This window comes from Lissotriton helveticus, chromosome 2_1, assembly GCF_964261635.1.
Source record: "Lissotriton helveticus chromosome 2_1, aLisHel1.1, whole genome shotgun sequence".
NCBI classification, from domain to species: Eukaryota; Metazoa; Chordata; class Amphibia; order Caudata; family Salamandridae; genus Lissotriton; species Lissotriton helveticus.
Genome location: NC_136059.1, coordinates 542,961,294 through 542,976,709, shown reverse-complemented (window position 1 = coordinate 542,976,709; position 15,416 = coordinate 542,961,294). Strand labels below are relative to the sequence as shown.

Below are 15,416 nucleotides of genomic sequence, written 5' to 3'. Positions count from 1 at the left end.
AAAAGGTACTGGCTGTCTGGATGAATTGTAACACTGAAAAATGCGTTTTTGAGGTCTATGACTGTGAAAAATGTAGCCTCAGAATCAATGGCTGTCAATAGAGATGAGATATCTGGAACAACTGGATACTGGGGGATGATACATTTATTAAGTTCTCGAAGATCAATCACTAATCGATATACTGGGGGTGCATTTGGATCAGTACGTTTCATGACTGGAATGATAGGAGAATTACATACATTGGAGTCAGTTTCTACAACTACTCCTTGAGCAATGAGCTCGTCAATAATTTTGGATAAGGCTGCTACAGCCTCAGGTGGCAATCTGTACTGTCTGATTCGTGGTAACACTACACCTTGCTTGAGAGTCACACGATGGGGTGTGATTTGCATGAAACCAACATCAGTTGGACCTTGCGCCCATAGATGCTGCGGAACATTAGACAATCTTGGATCAAAATCTCGTAAAACATAGTGACCCTTGAAGTAACGTAAAAACAAACGTATTCCCTCTGGGGAACAGCAAATAACTGCACCTAATTCTTTCAGTGTCTTAATACCTAACAAATTTTCTGGACATGACTTCGTAAGCAATAGATCAGTAGTTCGGGACAATGGACCTACTTCTAGAGTAACTGGCTTTGATATCTCGTTTACAATAGGCTTTCCTGAAAAACCAAGGGAAACATTTCTAGAGCCTGAGAGCGGAGCCCCTGGAACCTCGTCGTGACTAATAGTCGTCCTACTTGCCCCTGCATCAATCAGAAACTTTCTGTCTTTCCCTAATACTTGACTATGAACATAGGGACCTTCTTGATCTACAGGAATCTCGATGAGAGGCAAGCCTACCTCCCTCTCTAGGCTGTTTCATGAATACGCTTGATACTCTGGATACTCTGTCTGTGCATACTGGTACATCTGCTGTGTAACATGCTGAGTTGCAGCAATAGGCTGCGGTGCTGGAACTGTCTGTTGTGCATTCTGTGGCTGAGAAGTCTGTGAAACTTGTTCTTGTCTAGGCGGACGTGGTCTTTCTTTAGTTTTACCAGTGGCTATATTGTGTTTCAGAACTGCACACTCGTTTATGAAATGACCTGGCTGTTTACAATAATTGCATGTCCCTTTAACGGGAGCTGCAGGATGACTGGCTTGATTCGGACCCCTCTTCTGACTGTCCTGTGGAACAGATTGTGCAACTAGTACTTTCATTTTCGTGTCTTTCATACGTCTTCTCTCGTGTTCTTGCTCTTCTCTGATTCTATTCTGGTGATACTGGAGCATCTGTAACATCTGGGACGGAGTATTAGCTTGCCATGTACTTTCGACTTTCAAAACTCGATTCTTAACTTGTGGACTTGAATTCTCGACTAATTTAGTAACAAAAAGATGAGGGTATGACTCGCTACTCGTCTTCAAACCACTGTTTATTATAAAGCATTTCTCAAATCTGGAATAAAAATCACTAGTGTCTTCGTCTTGTTTCTGTTTACAGGCTGAGATTGCATCCCAGTCTTCCTTTTTAGTGGCTAATAATCTAGGCAAAACTTGTATTAATAGTTCTGGTAATTCTTTACATTTGTCTCCAAGACCGGTACCTGGTACTCGTATCTTATCTTCAGCTTCTAGAGCTGTCCAATCGATCTTTTTCTCTCCCACCTCCCAATCTTTTTCCTTGAGTTTTTCGTATACCCCTGCGGGCAACAGGACTTTTAGCATTTTAATAATATCTGGATACGTGTATTCTCCCATACGGAGCATGTCTTTTAATTCACGGTGGAACCCTGCTGGATCTTTGTCGTGACAGGGAATTAATTTCTTCATCTCTAAGAGTTCCATCTTTGTAACTGGGGTGTAAACAAATACTCGTTGCATTTCACCATCTGGTGTCCTAACTGGGTGTACTTCTCGTAACGGATGCTGTCTGTCTATGTAAAACGGTTTACTTTCTGGAGGTGAGACATGAACAAAATGCGGGTTCAAAAACGTTCTGTATTTGTGGCGCTGTTCTAGAATGACACTAATTAAATCGGTACCTAAACCTTTCCATCTATACTGGAGTAACTCGTTCAGGACATCATGTAACGGACCTGGATCAGAATGTTGACCCTCATACAGCGTGGTGGATCATATACATACCCACCAGTCGCTGCTCGGCTGGGGGCAGTTTCAGAAACATTTGTGCCACTATTTCGTCTGGAAAAGTGGTAGAATCAGTAATCCATCGGACTGCTGATCGGGCTAGTTCTTGTTCATGCATAGTACCTAATTCACTATAACCGATTCGTGATTTCAGAATTTGATCGGTAGCTTGAAATACTTGTTCTAGGGAACCTTGTTCCGGTGCTGGAAGATGAAAGACTTTCTTGTGTTCTAAGCGTAAATGTCGGTCTGGAATTCTAGATTTACCCACATACGCTATTCTGGCGGGATTCTCGTCGTCTACCTCTTCAGTAGAAGTCATTTTCTTTCTCGCTTACTTGTGCTTCTTTGCGTTGTTCGTGTAACCTTATTATTTCTTTACGTATTTTCTTGTACATACTCTCTATACTATTGAGTGTCTTGTGCTTACCCTCGGCTATATTATCACTCCACTTTGTCAGAATTCTCATTTCGGTCGGATCTTTAGTCGGGGAATCTTGTTCCCTAATTAAACAATTGATCAGAAACTTTAATAACATGAACTGGATCTCAGCTTTCCTGAGAGACATGACTTCACCAATACTTTCTGGATCGTCTCCTGTACGAATGAAACGATACATTCTATCTAGATCTTCTTTCATATTCGGTAGGGTGACCAAATACTCGGACACCTGTCTTATACATACGGAATATATAACCATACTATCCTCGCCTGGGACTGGATCATAACAGCATTCAGTAAGAAGTCGCCTGATTTCTGCAATAGACTTGTATTTGGGCGTACGCTGTAACGCACGTTCATGTAACTCGACTGCTCCTAAACGTCTACTTGGCGGCGGGGTACCAGGTGGACCTCCTCCCGCGGCCCCTAAACTGGAATCGTCGACTGATACTCTTCGTGCTGGCAGAGTGACTGATGTGACGGGAATTTGTACTACGGGCTGGACCGGGGGTACCGTAACAGGTGTTGTAACAGGTGCCCCGGTGGCTGGAGGACCATGAATTACATTATTTACAGGAGCTGGTGGAACAGGATTTGCATATTCTGGGACTGTGTCGTCCAAATAGGACGAGAGAAAAATATCAGCTGCGGTCTGTTTGTGACGTAGCTTGGTCGGAACTAAGGGTGGCGGAAAATTACTGGATGCCTCCGGGGTTGCTTTTGGCAAGCCCTCGGCAAGAAGAGGATACATACCCTTAATAAGGGCATTTCTCTGTCTGTCTGACTGTTCGGTTTTAACTCGTTCACCTATTTCTATTAGTTCCCTTTCTTGGGCTCTTTCTGAGGTTTCTCTACTTAATTCTGACTTTCTGATTTCTTTTTCGGTTCTTTTATGAGATTCTTTGCGCCATAACTCGATGGCATCTTTCTGTGACTGTCTGGCTTTCTTTTTCCATAATGCTTCTTCTACTCGCATGATGCACTCGGCATCCCATGTACCCGATACGGGCCATCTGTACTTTTCTTCTAACTGTTTGGTGTACTCCACCCATAAATCTAGATATAATATGGCACTTATGCCATGCTTTTGATACATAAAATGACCTGGACTGTCCCTAGGCGGGACAGGAACTGCTTCTTCTAACAGACCTTTTCTAGTTTTTAACTGACGTAACTTGGAAAACAAAGGCATGACTGAACTGTAGTCTAGACACAATACAATACACAATGAACACGATAATTACACTACTTTCATACCACGACATTGAAATACATGAATGACATTTAAAATAACAGTTCGGACAGAATACTACCTGGAATACTGAAAACAGAATACATGAATTTCTCGAGAACAGAACGGACTAGAACAGAAACTAGATGCACTGCTAAAACAGTACGAAACTTACCGGTCTCATAAAGAGACACGTCAGGACCCGCATCCACCTAAGTGGACACTTCGTGTTGGATCTGTGTACCCAAACCCACGGACCAGAGACAATGCAATTGACCCTGTCTAGATACTACCCCAGCAACGGTACTCACCGGGCAGCAAGAACGGAAGGCTCGGACTGGACTGGACTGCTATGACGCCGGACGGACGAACTTCGGACTTCTGTTACGGGTGGGCCTCCGGATACCTCGGACCTTGGACTCTCGGCTTGGGCTCTGGTCGGGACTCGCCGCGTTCCTCCACCGCCTCGTCTGGATGCTGGACCGCAACCTCCGTCTCCTCCGTGGGCCTGAGGGATACTTGAAGCAGAAATATCTGCACGTGCACGGTATGGTTCCGTCACGGCTGCAGAGGATCAGGGGGCTTGCGTGGCTTCACCGGCGCGTGGGGAAAGGGCAAGTCCCTATTCGGGCGCCATTATGTGGTAAATAAATAAATAATACCTCTATTTTTGACTAGATATAACAATAACAGATAGCTCAATAAATAAGAGTCAAGATTCAAGGTAGTAGGAGTTTGCAGGTTTAATACAGCATAAAGGACAGGAACAGGACAACCTGCACGGGCAAGATCTGGGATGGCTAGCCAACAGGGGGGCCCCGACAGCTGTCGGGCAGGGGCTGGAATGAGCGCGCTGAAGGGAATAACTTTTTTAATAACAGTGCACAAGTATATATAGTTAAAACAATTGCATTACAATACATACAGTAGGTGTAACAGTGGGTGGGGCTTGTAACAGTCGCGAAAGATAAGGGTGAAAGTAGGTGTAACAAGAGGCGTGAACATAGACATGTGATGTAGACGTAACAGAATATGTCATAAATGGGGCGGAAACATGGAGGGGGCTATCTAAGGAGCCGGGACCTCTAACCTAGTGGTGCGCGCAAGCTGGCAATGACGTGTAACTAGGGAGAAGCTGGGGGCTATGACTTCTGAGCTAGAAGGTGAGACGAAAGTCTGGAGAGTCAGAGCGACATGTACCTAAACACTATCTAGTATCTGATGTTTAGAGAACATGTTGATAGAATCCAAAAGTTATCAGGGCAAAGGCTAACAGACACTAAGACTGGTGCATGCATTATTCTGCATGTAGTATGTGTTGAGGAATATTAAATGACCATAAATACAGTATTTCTCTTACATGGAGACGTAAAGGCTAGACGATGACTGAAACTATTGATGCGATTCAGTAACTTAGGAATGCAGAGAAGGAGGGCTGGACTGATAACTAGAATCATAACATACTCTTGGCAGACTGGCAGGCAGAGCCAGGACGAGCCGGGCACTGTGAGGCAGGAAGTAAGTGAAGGGTCAGGGATACAGGTGGGGGCTGTATCGCTCCTCAGCGAGGGTTCAGGAGACAGGAGCTGAATCTGAGTCCGGGCCCTTTTGAGGCCTAGAAAACAGGGACTTTACAATGAAATAACGTGCACACTGAGAAACGTGGCAACGTAGCTTTACATAGGCCTAATACTCGTAGCTTTCACGAGAACTGGAAACTGGCATACTAGTGATGGACACAACTGTAATTGCGTCTTTAATCGATCATGGGGAATACATATGCATATTAATCATGCACATACAACATAAGATGGGGAACACGTAGGGACACAGAACATGGCAAAATTTACTTTTCCACAGTATGCCCCGAACGAACGACTAGAGCCCTTTTTGAGGATGGCCCTTGCTGAGGGTTTAGCGTCTCCAGATGCATCGATCCTCGTGGGCAGGGACTTGAATATTGTGATGGGCCCGGGGATGGACAGGTCTGAGCAGAGGTCCTATCATTTGGGAGCAATGTCGCAGGGGGGAGGCAGTCGCTTCTTGAGGGAGGGTTGCATGATGTTTGCCGCGTCCAACACCCCCTAATGCGCGATTACACCTACTATTCTGCAGCGCATAAGACGCACGCATGCTTAGATCACTTCTTTGCCACGTCCTCTCTCCTTCCCCATTTATCAGCAGCAGATATTATGCCGCGCTCGCTTTCAGATCATGCCCTCATTTCAGTTCTCATCACCTCCCATGGTCAGCGTCTGCCGCCGCCCAGCTGGCGCCTTCTTGACACTCTGCTCCATTTGGAATCAGTGGTCACATGAATACGGGATACTATTACCAATTATCTGGCTGATAATGACATGGAAGGCACATCCCTCGCGTCGGTATGGGAGGTACTGAAGCTTGTGGTGCGGGGGGAGTGTATTGCGCTTGCGGCAGCATATGCACGATTACGCAAAGAGAAGCGTGCAGAATTAGAGAGGGAAGTGGGTGCCTTGGAAGCGATACATAAGAGGACGGGGGCCCCGAAAGTTTGGAGGGAGTTGGAGACGAAACGACGCATGTTGAAGCACCTCAATTTAGATAAAGCAGCACACGCCTTATTGCGCTTGCAACACAAATTTTACCTCAGCGGGGACAAAGTGTGATGTATTCCTATAGGTACTGTATCGATTCCCCTATTCCTGACCCTGGTCTGGTTAATATTTAACTAGCAGCCATCTAACGGTGCAAAAACCGTTATCTGATTAAGCCACACCACGGCACAGAAGCGCGTTATCTGATTAGGTCATAACACATGCCATCTAATTAGACAAGCGATATTCCTCCAGCCCCTGATAAGGCATACGGAGTTCTCAAAACAAATCAAACCTACAGCGACCTGGGAAATTCCCATAACCATTGTTTTGATTTCACCGAGAACTTCAGCAAAAGAATGTGCGAACAAGCCTGTTCATATGACATCCTTATTGACGTATATATGTCCATCCTTACGTCAATCTCGGCACCTTTCAGGTATAAATATTACCGACATTGCCTTAAGCAAACACATGCGGTGGTGACGAGATCGGAGCAGCGAGACGTGCCGAGGAGCCCAGCAGAGAGCGAAGCCCACAGGCGCTGCCCCGCCTTCCTGACGCGCTGAGAACGAGACGCTGCCTTTCTCCTGCTGAGAAATCCAGCTCCGGCGCTTCCAAGCAGCCCTCGCAGGCAGCTGGAATATCAAGACCTGGGATAAAAGATACCAGCCCTCCATCACTCTAGATCTCAGGTACAGAACTGAATAACCCCTTGCAGAGAATTCTCGAATCAGTCCCTTGGCAAAACAAACTTAACTTAAACTGCTACTTATCTACTCCCGCCCACGTATTAGGCTTAGGTCAGGTACACTGGGGTAGGCGTGGTTAGAAGCACCAGTTGAGTACGATTAGTCAAATGTATATATGTATGTATATATTTTAAAGTATCATATGGCTCAGAAACCATATCAATGCTTTTACAGTATTATTTTATAATTCTGTCTTTACTGTATGCACTTTACTTAACTACAAGTATTGCAATAATAGTGATTCATTTCTCTTGTATGAGAAAAGAGACTGATCAATAAATAACATCTTTTATTGAACACGCCCGTCTCTTCCTTTTCTCTACAATCTGGTGAAACTAAGAATGCACTGAACTGACTGAGTAAAATAAGTTGTCTTTTGTTTTCACACTCTAGAGATACACTCTTGATTAGGGGAGAGTTAAGTTGTCATGTTCTATGGTTGTCAGAAACTAAATCCCTTCTTGTCTATCCAGGGAGGTTAAAATCCTCCCTGCCTAATCGAGAAAGTTTCTAGTGAACTCTGAGCTAGCTGGCACAAACATTAAACTTTAAGTCTAATATCGTCGGTAGAAGACCTAGTTAACCTCTGCCCTAGGTCTATACTATTGAAGATATTATTCCAATGCGCAGAGCCTATTGGGATAATAGGAACTACACTACAAAAGGGGGGAGGATGTTGGCACATAGATTGCGGGCACAGGCTCAGTTAACGACCATACAGGCCATTAGAGATCCTCAGGCAGTAGAACATACCACTGATGCCCTTCTTGTAGACTCCTTCCGACAGTTCTATCAGGGCCTGTACAGGGGAGAGGCAGTGGACTCTGGAGGAACGGCGGACTATTTGGCGTCTTGCGATATTAAGCCTCTTGTCCAGACATCGGTGGACGCTCTAGGTTCCGTGATCTGCACAGAGGAGGTCATATCTGCGATTGCTTGACTGAAGGTAGCTAAATCCCCAGGGCCGGATGGCTTCTCTGCCATATTTTATAAAACCTACTGTGTGGAGCTGGCTCCTCTTTTAACCCGTCTCTTCAACTCCTTTCTTGATACGTTAGAGGTGACCCCCTCCATGTCAGAGGCACCGATTACGGTCATTTTTAAGCCGGGAAAGGAACCCTAAAGACTGCGGCTCATATAGGCTGATCTCTCTTCTCAAAATCGATGCAAAACTCTTTGCGAGTATTTTGGCGGCGAGGCTTAGCCCCCTGATGGACGGAATCATAGAACCGGACCAGGCGGGCTTTATCCCGACGCGGCAAGGGGGTTAACACCAAACAGCTTCTTCACCTCATGGATTTGGTCCATCGGTCTCGGGCCCAGGCCTATTTTCTTTCCATTGATGCGGAGAAGGCCTTCGATCAGGTGGACTGGGAATACCTGTTCGCGGTTCTGAAGGACTTCGGGATGGGTGACAACTGTGTGCATTGGGTTCGGTGCCTCTAAGCGCCCCCCAAGGCGGCGGTGCGAGTGAATGGGTGCAAATCAGCCCTTTTTCCCCATCACTAGAGGGAAACGGCAGGGGTGTCCATTATCCCCGTTGCTTTTTGCGCTCTATATGGAGCCTTTTGCCCAACGCATACGGTCAAATGTGGGTATTGCAGGGATTAAGTTTGGTGCTGACACACACAAAATTAGCCTATATGCTGATGATGTTATACTGTTGCTTACCCAGCCTCACACCTCCCTGCGGTACCTATATCGGCAGAGCTCCTCGAATTTGGAAAGGTTGCAGGCTTCAAAGTAAATTTTTCAAAATCGCAAATCCTTAACATCTCTATACCCGACGCTGATGTGCAAGATCTGCAATGAGACTTCGCTTTTCAGTGGGTACACTCTGATATTCAATATCTGGGTATCCGGTTGACCTCCTCTATCGCTAAAACGGTCTCCCTTAATTATAGGCTACTGGTAGATCAAACCACCAAAGCACTCTCGGACTGGTTCTGTCACAACCTGGCCTGTTATGGGCGGTTGGCTGCAGTGCAAATGACAGTCCTCCCACATGTCCTCTACCTTTTTCAAATGCTACCTCGGAGTCCCCCATCGGGCACTCTTCGGAAACTGCAGGGCTCATTAATAAATTCTTATGGAGCAACATGCGGCCGAGGCTTGCATTGTTCCTCGTCACTGCACCAAAAGCTGCAGGCGGGCTGGGCTTTCCCTTATTGGCGGCTTACCATCAAGCGTCCTGTCTCCGATATGTCACGGAGTGGAATAGGCCCTTGTCCAGCAAACACTGGAACTTTATGGACCAGACAGTAGTGGGCTGTAACATTTGGCGTGAGCTGTGGCTGCTGCGCAAGCACAGGGCGTGGGGCCTCTCCTCTTCCCCGATGACCTCCCCGACTTTGAAAGCCTGGGATCAGTTAGCGCAGCGCAAGGGCTGGACTACATTTCCCTCCCCGATGACCCCCATTGTTGATAACCCCGATTTTCCCGCCGGAGTGTGCATCTCCAGTCTTCCACCGCTGGCAGGAGGAAGGCTGTAAGAGGGTGGGCTCTCTCTTTGACCTTGAAGGCCTGATCCCTTTCCCCCAATTGTGTAGGGAATACTTCCGTCTACTAGAGTCCGACGCTTTTTATTATGCGCAGTTGGTGCACTGGGTGACCAAACCATCTAACTTTGCATCCATGTCCCGCTCTTTGACTACCTTTGAGCGATGGTTAGTCTGCAAGAAGGATGAGCTCATATCCGAATTGTATGCGATGATCCTGTTGCATCCCAAGAAGCAGCGTACGAAGGCGCAGGTTCGCTGGGAGACGGAGTTGGGGTGCCCCATGACACAAAGAATGGGAGCACATCTTTTACAGAGTACATCACATGGCCTCTAACACTGCGGGTACCGAGTCTGCCTATAAGGTGGCAACTGATTGGTACTATACCCCGGCGCGCATCAAGGCATGGGATGTAGCGAAGTCAGGCCTCTGCTGGCGGGGGTGTGGCCTTCCAGGTACTTTGGTGCATCTGTTGTAGCACTGCCCGAAGTTGGTGCGGTATTGGAAAGCGGTTCTTGATGACCTCGATAATGCCTTCCAGATTGCATTCCCCCGGGCACCTGAGCACATGCTGTTGGGACTCCCCCATCCTAAGTCTTTTTCACTGCAATCGCTGAGGGGTTGACAGATTGCATTAGCTCTGTTTGCGGCACGGCAGGTCCTTTTGGCGCAATGGGGCCCCTCGGCTATACTGGACCCGCGGGATTGGATCCAAAGGCTTTGGCATCTCTTGGCTATGGAACGGCTCTCGCTGGGCATGGACAGGAAGGGCGCTGAATATGTGAAGTTATGGGGTCCATTCCTACAACCCCTTTCTAAGGATCTGAGGGAGGTCACGTGCCCGAAGTACCTACAAATACTGCAGCTCATTCCTTTAGAGCCTAGGGGGACCACTGATGTTGCCTGAGGAGTGGCCAGATAAGTCTGGAGGTCTTGGAGGGTGGTTGGTGGGGTTCAAGGCTGATGCGGGGCTGGGAGGAAGTGGGGGGGAATGGAGGTGGGGTTGGGTGTTTGTCTTTTTTTTGGTCTGTTTCCTTCTGTTAAAAGTGGTTTCCGTGCTATTGTCTTGGCAGTTGTTAAGGCTCGAAATCTTTTTCGCGGGGTCGCCCTCCTGGTTGTAGACCCGTAAGCTGTGTAGATGTCCAGAGATTATGCTCTGCAGGAAAGTTGATGTAGGCAGCTGAGCTGTGTATTACGATGTTTTACCACACAATAAAAACAATTGATTCTAAAGCTGTATTGTTCTGCTATGCTATTGTTTGATGCATTTCAGAGAATGTAAATGGTTTATAAGGCAAGCATATTCACAAAAGAAAAGCAATGCATTCTGTGCAGTGCAAGCGCATGCATTATATGTTCATATCCAGGGGCGTAGCTTTACGGGGGTGATGGAGGTTTCGGTGTAACAGTCCCCAAATAAATTCATTCTTGGCTTGGTAGTTGGGTTTGGGGCACCTAGTCGGGTCTGGTGTCTGTGGTTTTACTTGCTGTCCTGGTTTCACTAAGAATACGTTTTAACTTTTTCATTTTTTGGATCAGGACAGTGTTGGCTCCTCCGTTAAGACAGAGAAGCGTTGCCCCACTGCTTGGCAGCAGTGAAGTAAAGGGAATAAAAAATGATAACTTGATGTTATTATCATTTTATTTTGTCCTGCTGCAGTAGCTTGGCTGGGGAGGGCAGGGCTGTTCTGCTCTCATAGCAGGTGGAGGAGTGGTAGGCAAACTCTAAATTCGCATGAATGTTTGGCTGGACGTCTCGAGCCGGCCAAATATTTATGCGCACTTTGCATGTTCTCCACCCAGGCTGAATTACAGTCTGGTCGGAGAACATCCCCAGGCTCCCACTGGCTGCCTGAGCTCCGAACAACGGCGCTCAGACAAATCACAATACTGATTGCAGCATTGTGATTGGCTTAGGGGAGCCTGGGTGCATTTAATGTTCCGACAGGAGCGAGGGACAACGAAAGCGAGACGTGGCAAGGAAGCGGCAAGAAGGATTTTTTTTTTCTTTACACAGACAAGCAGCTCTCCTTTTGAGCTATAGCAAGCTTTCACTTTCTTCCTTAGATAGTGGACTAATGTGCAGTTCGACATTTAAAATGAGCTTGCCAAATCCTAAAAGTAGGAAGTGTCCCATTGTAAATGACTAACTGCATGGTATCTGGCTGCATTACTATTTAGCATGCTTTCATTTTCACAGGTTTTGACTAGAGGTGGGTGAAATATTCTGTTCTGCAAGCGGAATTGCCGGCATTTTGGTGTCTCCATGTTAATCTTGTACCGTAGAGTTTCTGCCAAATTCTGCCAATTGCTGCATGACAGAATTTTTTCCTTGCATGTAGCTCCAAGACGGTAAATTCACAAGTGAGCTATGGCGTTCCCTAGCATAATTTCTGGTTGCTAAGAGGACATCCATTTTTCTAACGTGGGCAATCGGAGGCGGTCGGGACCATTCATGGTCAGAAGGCGGCCATTCCAGTAGAAAATCTGCTTGAAGGGCAGCAAAATTGACTCTAGTATCTGCGCCCTCGGACTAGCCGCGTGGTGGCTGTTTTTCAGCATGCAATGTGCAGCCAGCACTAAATCACAGCGTGAAGACCGCAACAGACCTATTTATGCTCATTGGCGGAACTCCGCGGAATGTAACAGAGTTTTTGTGTCACTCCACGAGTAACGCTCACCTATAGTTTTGACTTGGCGCTATACATGCAGTCTGAGCTGTATCGTTGATTGTGATGCAGGTGTTAATTTATTGTGAACTAACAGACTGTGCAGAAAGCAGAGCAGTACTAACTCATAGGTGTCCTTTGTTTGGTAACACAGGTACATATTTTGTTTCTTGGCTCTGAGACTGACTTAAAAACACCGGGTCTCCTTTTGCTGTTTCCGCACCACACATGCTCAGAAAGGGTTAGTCCCAGACCTGGAGCTTAGCTCGCATGCTCATGATTTATTCCTTGTGAATAATTATATTGGATGCTCAATAAACGTGCCAACATTTTGCAATTTCTCGACATATATCTTGTGAAATCTGGTCCGCCCCACGCCTACTGATGATTTATCCACTGGGATTCGTACCTCCCTTCTCTGCACCGTTTTTGTGAAACTTTAAAAAAACATTTATTAAATGTTGTCCCAGAGTTGCAATTATTTTAATATTTGACAATATGAATTATTCAGTTGATATCTGAATTAAACAGTGTTTTTCTTTAAAATGCTATTGTTAATACCACATAGTTTCCCTCTCCAAGATGAATCACTCATTTTTGGTGCTGTGGACTGAAGTACTCACTTCTGTTTAGGATGAAATATTAAGACCACTTAAGAATAGCAAAATAATAAAACAGTTATTATCCAAACATTTACAGATCTTTGCACTGTATCCATGTTAGGGTGTGGCCCAGATTGTCCTTTGCCAGTGCAGTCACAGCTTGCCAATGGTTGCTATCTCACCAGCATTCAAACTGTGGGTCCACAGGCATATGTAATGTTTGAAAGTTATTTAAGTCCCTCTGCGTAATATACATAGGCTGCCAAATATGGAGAGCTGATATTTCCTACCTTCAGCATAAACTGCAAAACTTTTAGGTTTCTAGACTAAAGCAGTAAGTGGCACAAGTAATGACCTGGTATCTATGCTAGATTTGACAAAAAGAAAACAAATCTCATGGCTGGTAGTAGGCCAGAGGGCATGGCATGAACTCTGTAGTAAAGTTTCACTATGGCCACAAAATCTATCTTTTGTATCCAAGACACAACCCAAAAGGATCCTTTGAAGAATGGATGCTACTCTATGTTAAATTTGGAAACTATATTCCATTTGAACTGTTTTACATTATAAAAATCTAAAAGCAGTGGCGACCAGCATGGCTCGCGGGGGCAAGGGGGTGTCGTGGGGGTAGGTGGGTAAGGGGTGAGTAAGGGAGGGTAACTGGGGGTGTTGGAATAAAAAATTAGTTTAAAAAACTTACCTTGAGGCTGGGTCTCGCATCTCTGCTCCTGCCTCCGGCCGACAGGAACAGGAAACAGGCAGCCAGGCTCCCTCTCCTAAGCCAGTCCCAACGCTGCAATGCAGCGCTGTGATTGGTCTGAGCGCTGTGACACAGTGCTCAGCCAGGGGCTGGAGGGGTGGGCATGTTCTCCATGCAGGATTTAATGCAGCCTGTATGGAGAATGGGGAAAGTGCGCATGATTAGTGTGGGCCAACAAAACAGTCATTGCGCACTTAAGAGTGGGCAAACCACTCCTCCCCTGCTCCCAGAGCAGAGCAGCACTGCCCACCTGCCAGCAGCAAAGCATCAGGACACGGAGCATAAAATGATAATAACTTTAAGTTATCAATTTATTTTTCTCAGTGCTTAAAAGCAGTGGGGCGTCGCTCCACCGCCACAGTGGAGGAGCCGCACCTGTTGAAAATTATCTATGTACTTATTGCGTCCCCAGCTGAATGTCTCACAATGAAAGACATGAGAACATTCACACTTAGTGACAGGTAATAGAAATGTGCCAGGGTTCACACATTCTACAGTTAAACCATGTGCAGGGGCAGCTGAAAGTTCGTTTCAAGAGTTAATAAGGTGACATTTTGACACCTGTAGGCTCAAAATTGTAGAAGTAATCAGACTGTTGTCTCAGATGTAATGAAACTGGTCCAGACTGGGCACAGCCTATTCAAGAAGTGGATATTCCACTTCTCATAGATGTTCATTCTAGCAGTGGGGCAGTTACCAAATAGCTGGTTCAAAATACCTGGCTACAAACAGATACCACAAAATCAAAGGCAGTTTATACAGGTTTTGTAAAATTACCATTGACACTTGAGGGGAGAATAGGGATAAGAAACATGGTCATAACGTATTGTAGGAAAAGTGCCTTTTTGAGTGCTCACCCCAGATTTATTTTCCTTTTTCTGGACCTCATTTTTGCTGGCTTTAGAACTCTGTGCACTTTACCCCTGCTAAGCACTAGTAAAAATGCCAGTGCTCCTAACCGGCATATTTAACTTGCCAGTGAGTCCCTATGATGTAGAGAGTTTATCGGGGGCCTGTGACCCCCCTCATATAACCATGGGTAAACTGGCTTATTCCAAATTGGCATATTTAACTTGCCAGTGAGTCCCTATAATGTAGAAAGTTTGCTCAGGGCCTGGAAGTTAAATGCCACTTGTGGACTGCCGCACCTATTGTGCCATCCACTATGGTGGCAGTACAAACATGGGTTTAAGCCAACCCTGTGTTGCCAGACTACTGCAGTGTGAAACCTGCAGTCAGTTCTCACTCTTAAAATAACTATTTTTGACTGTTCCCATTGGAGGACCATGACCAGGGCTGATTTGCAAATGGCTATGACTAATCTGAGGTGGCATTGAGGCAATGGGTTGAAATGCTACTTAAGCAATTGCAAGGAGTTAGAATTTTTGCAAGCATTCCTCCCATCACCTTTTGTGTGCTTGATGTAACACCCTAAGTGACAAGGTTATGCCCAGAAGTGGGCCCAGGGCTCACTGTATAACTGCATCAAACTACTCCTGACTGATGAGCCCCAATAGGGCAAAAGAGGCCTTGAGTTGCTTGCGTTCCAGTTTAGGAAGGACTGTTCCTATAGGAGCAGGGTCAGGACTGATTTGCATATGACTGGGTCTAATCTGAAGTGGCAATGTGGGTAAAAAGGCACTGGATTTGAATGCTACCCCGAGCTTTTGCCAAGAGGTTGGACAATTTGCAAGCATTCCTCCAGTCACTTCTAGTGTGTACGTTTTTTTATCCTCTGTTCCTGCAACTT

The 15,416-nt window shown here is 46.0% G+C and overlaps 1 protein-coding gene across 2 annotated transcripts in view; it reads right to left on the bottom strand.

Annotated features, from left to right (window-relative positions):
• DMGDH (dimethylglycine dehydrogenase) overlaps positions 1–15,416 on the bottom strand; it is a 635,937-nt gene that overhangs the window by 352,437 nt on the left and 268,084 nt on the right. The gene's annotated exons all lie outside the window — the stretch shown is intronic.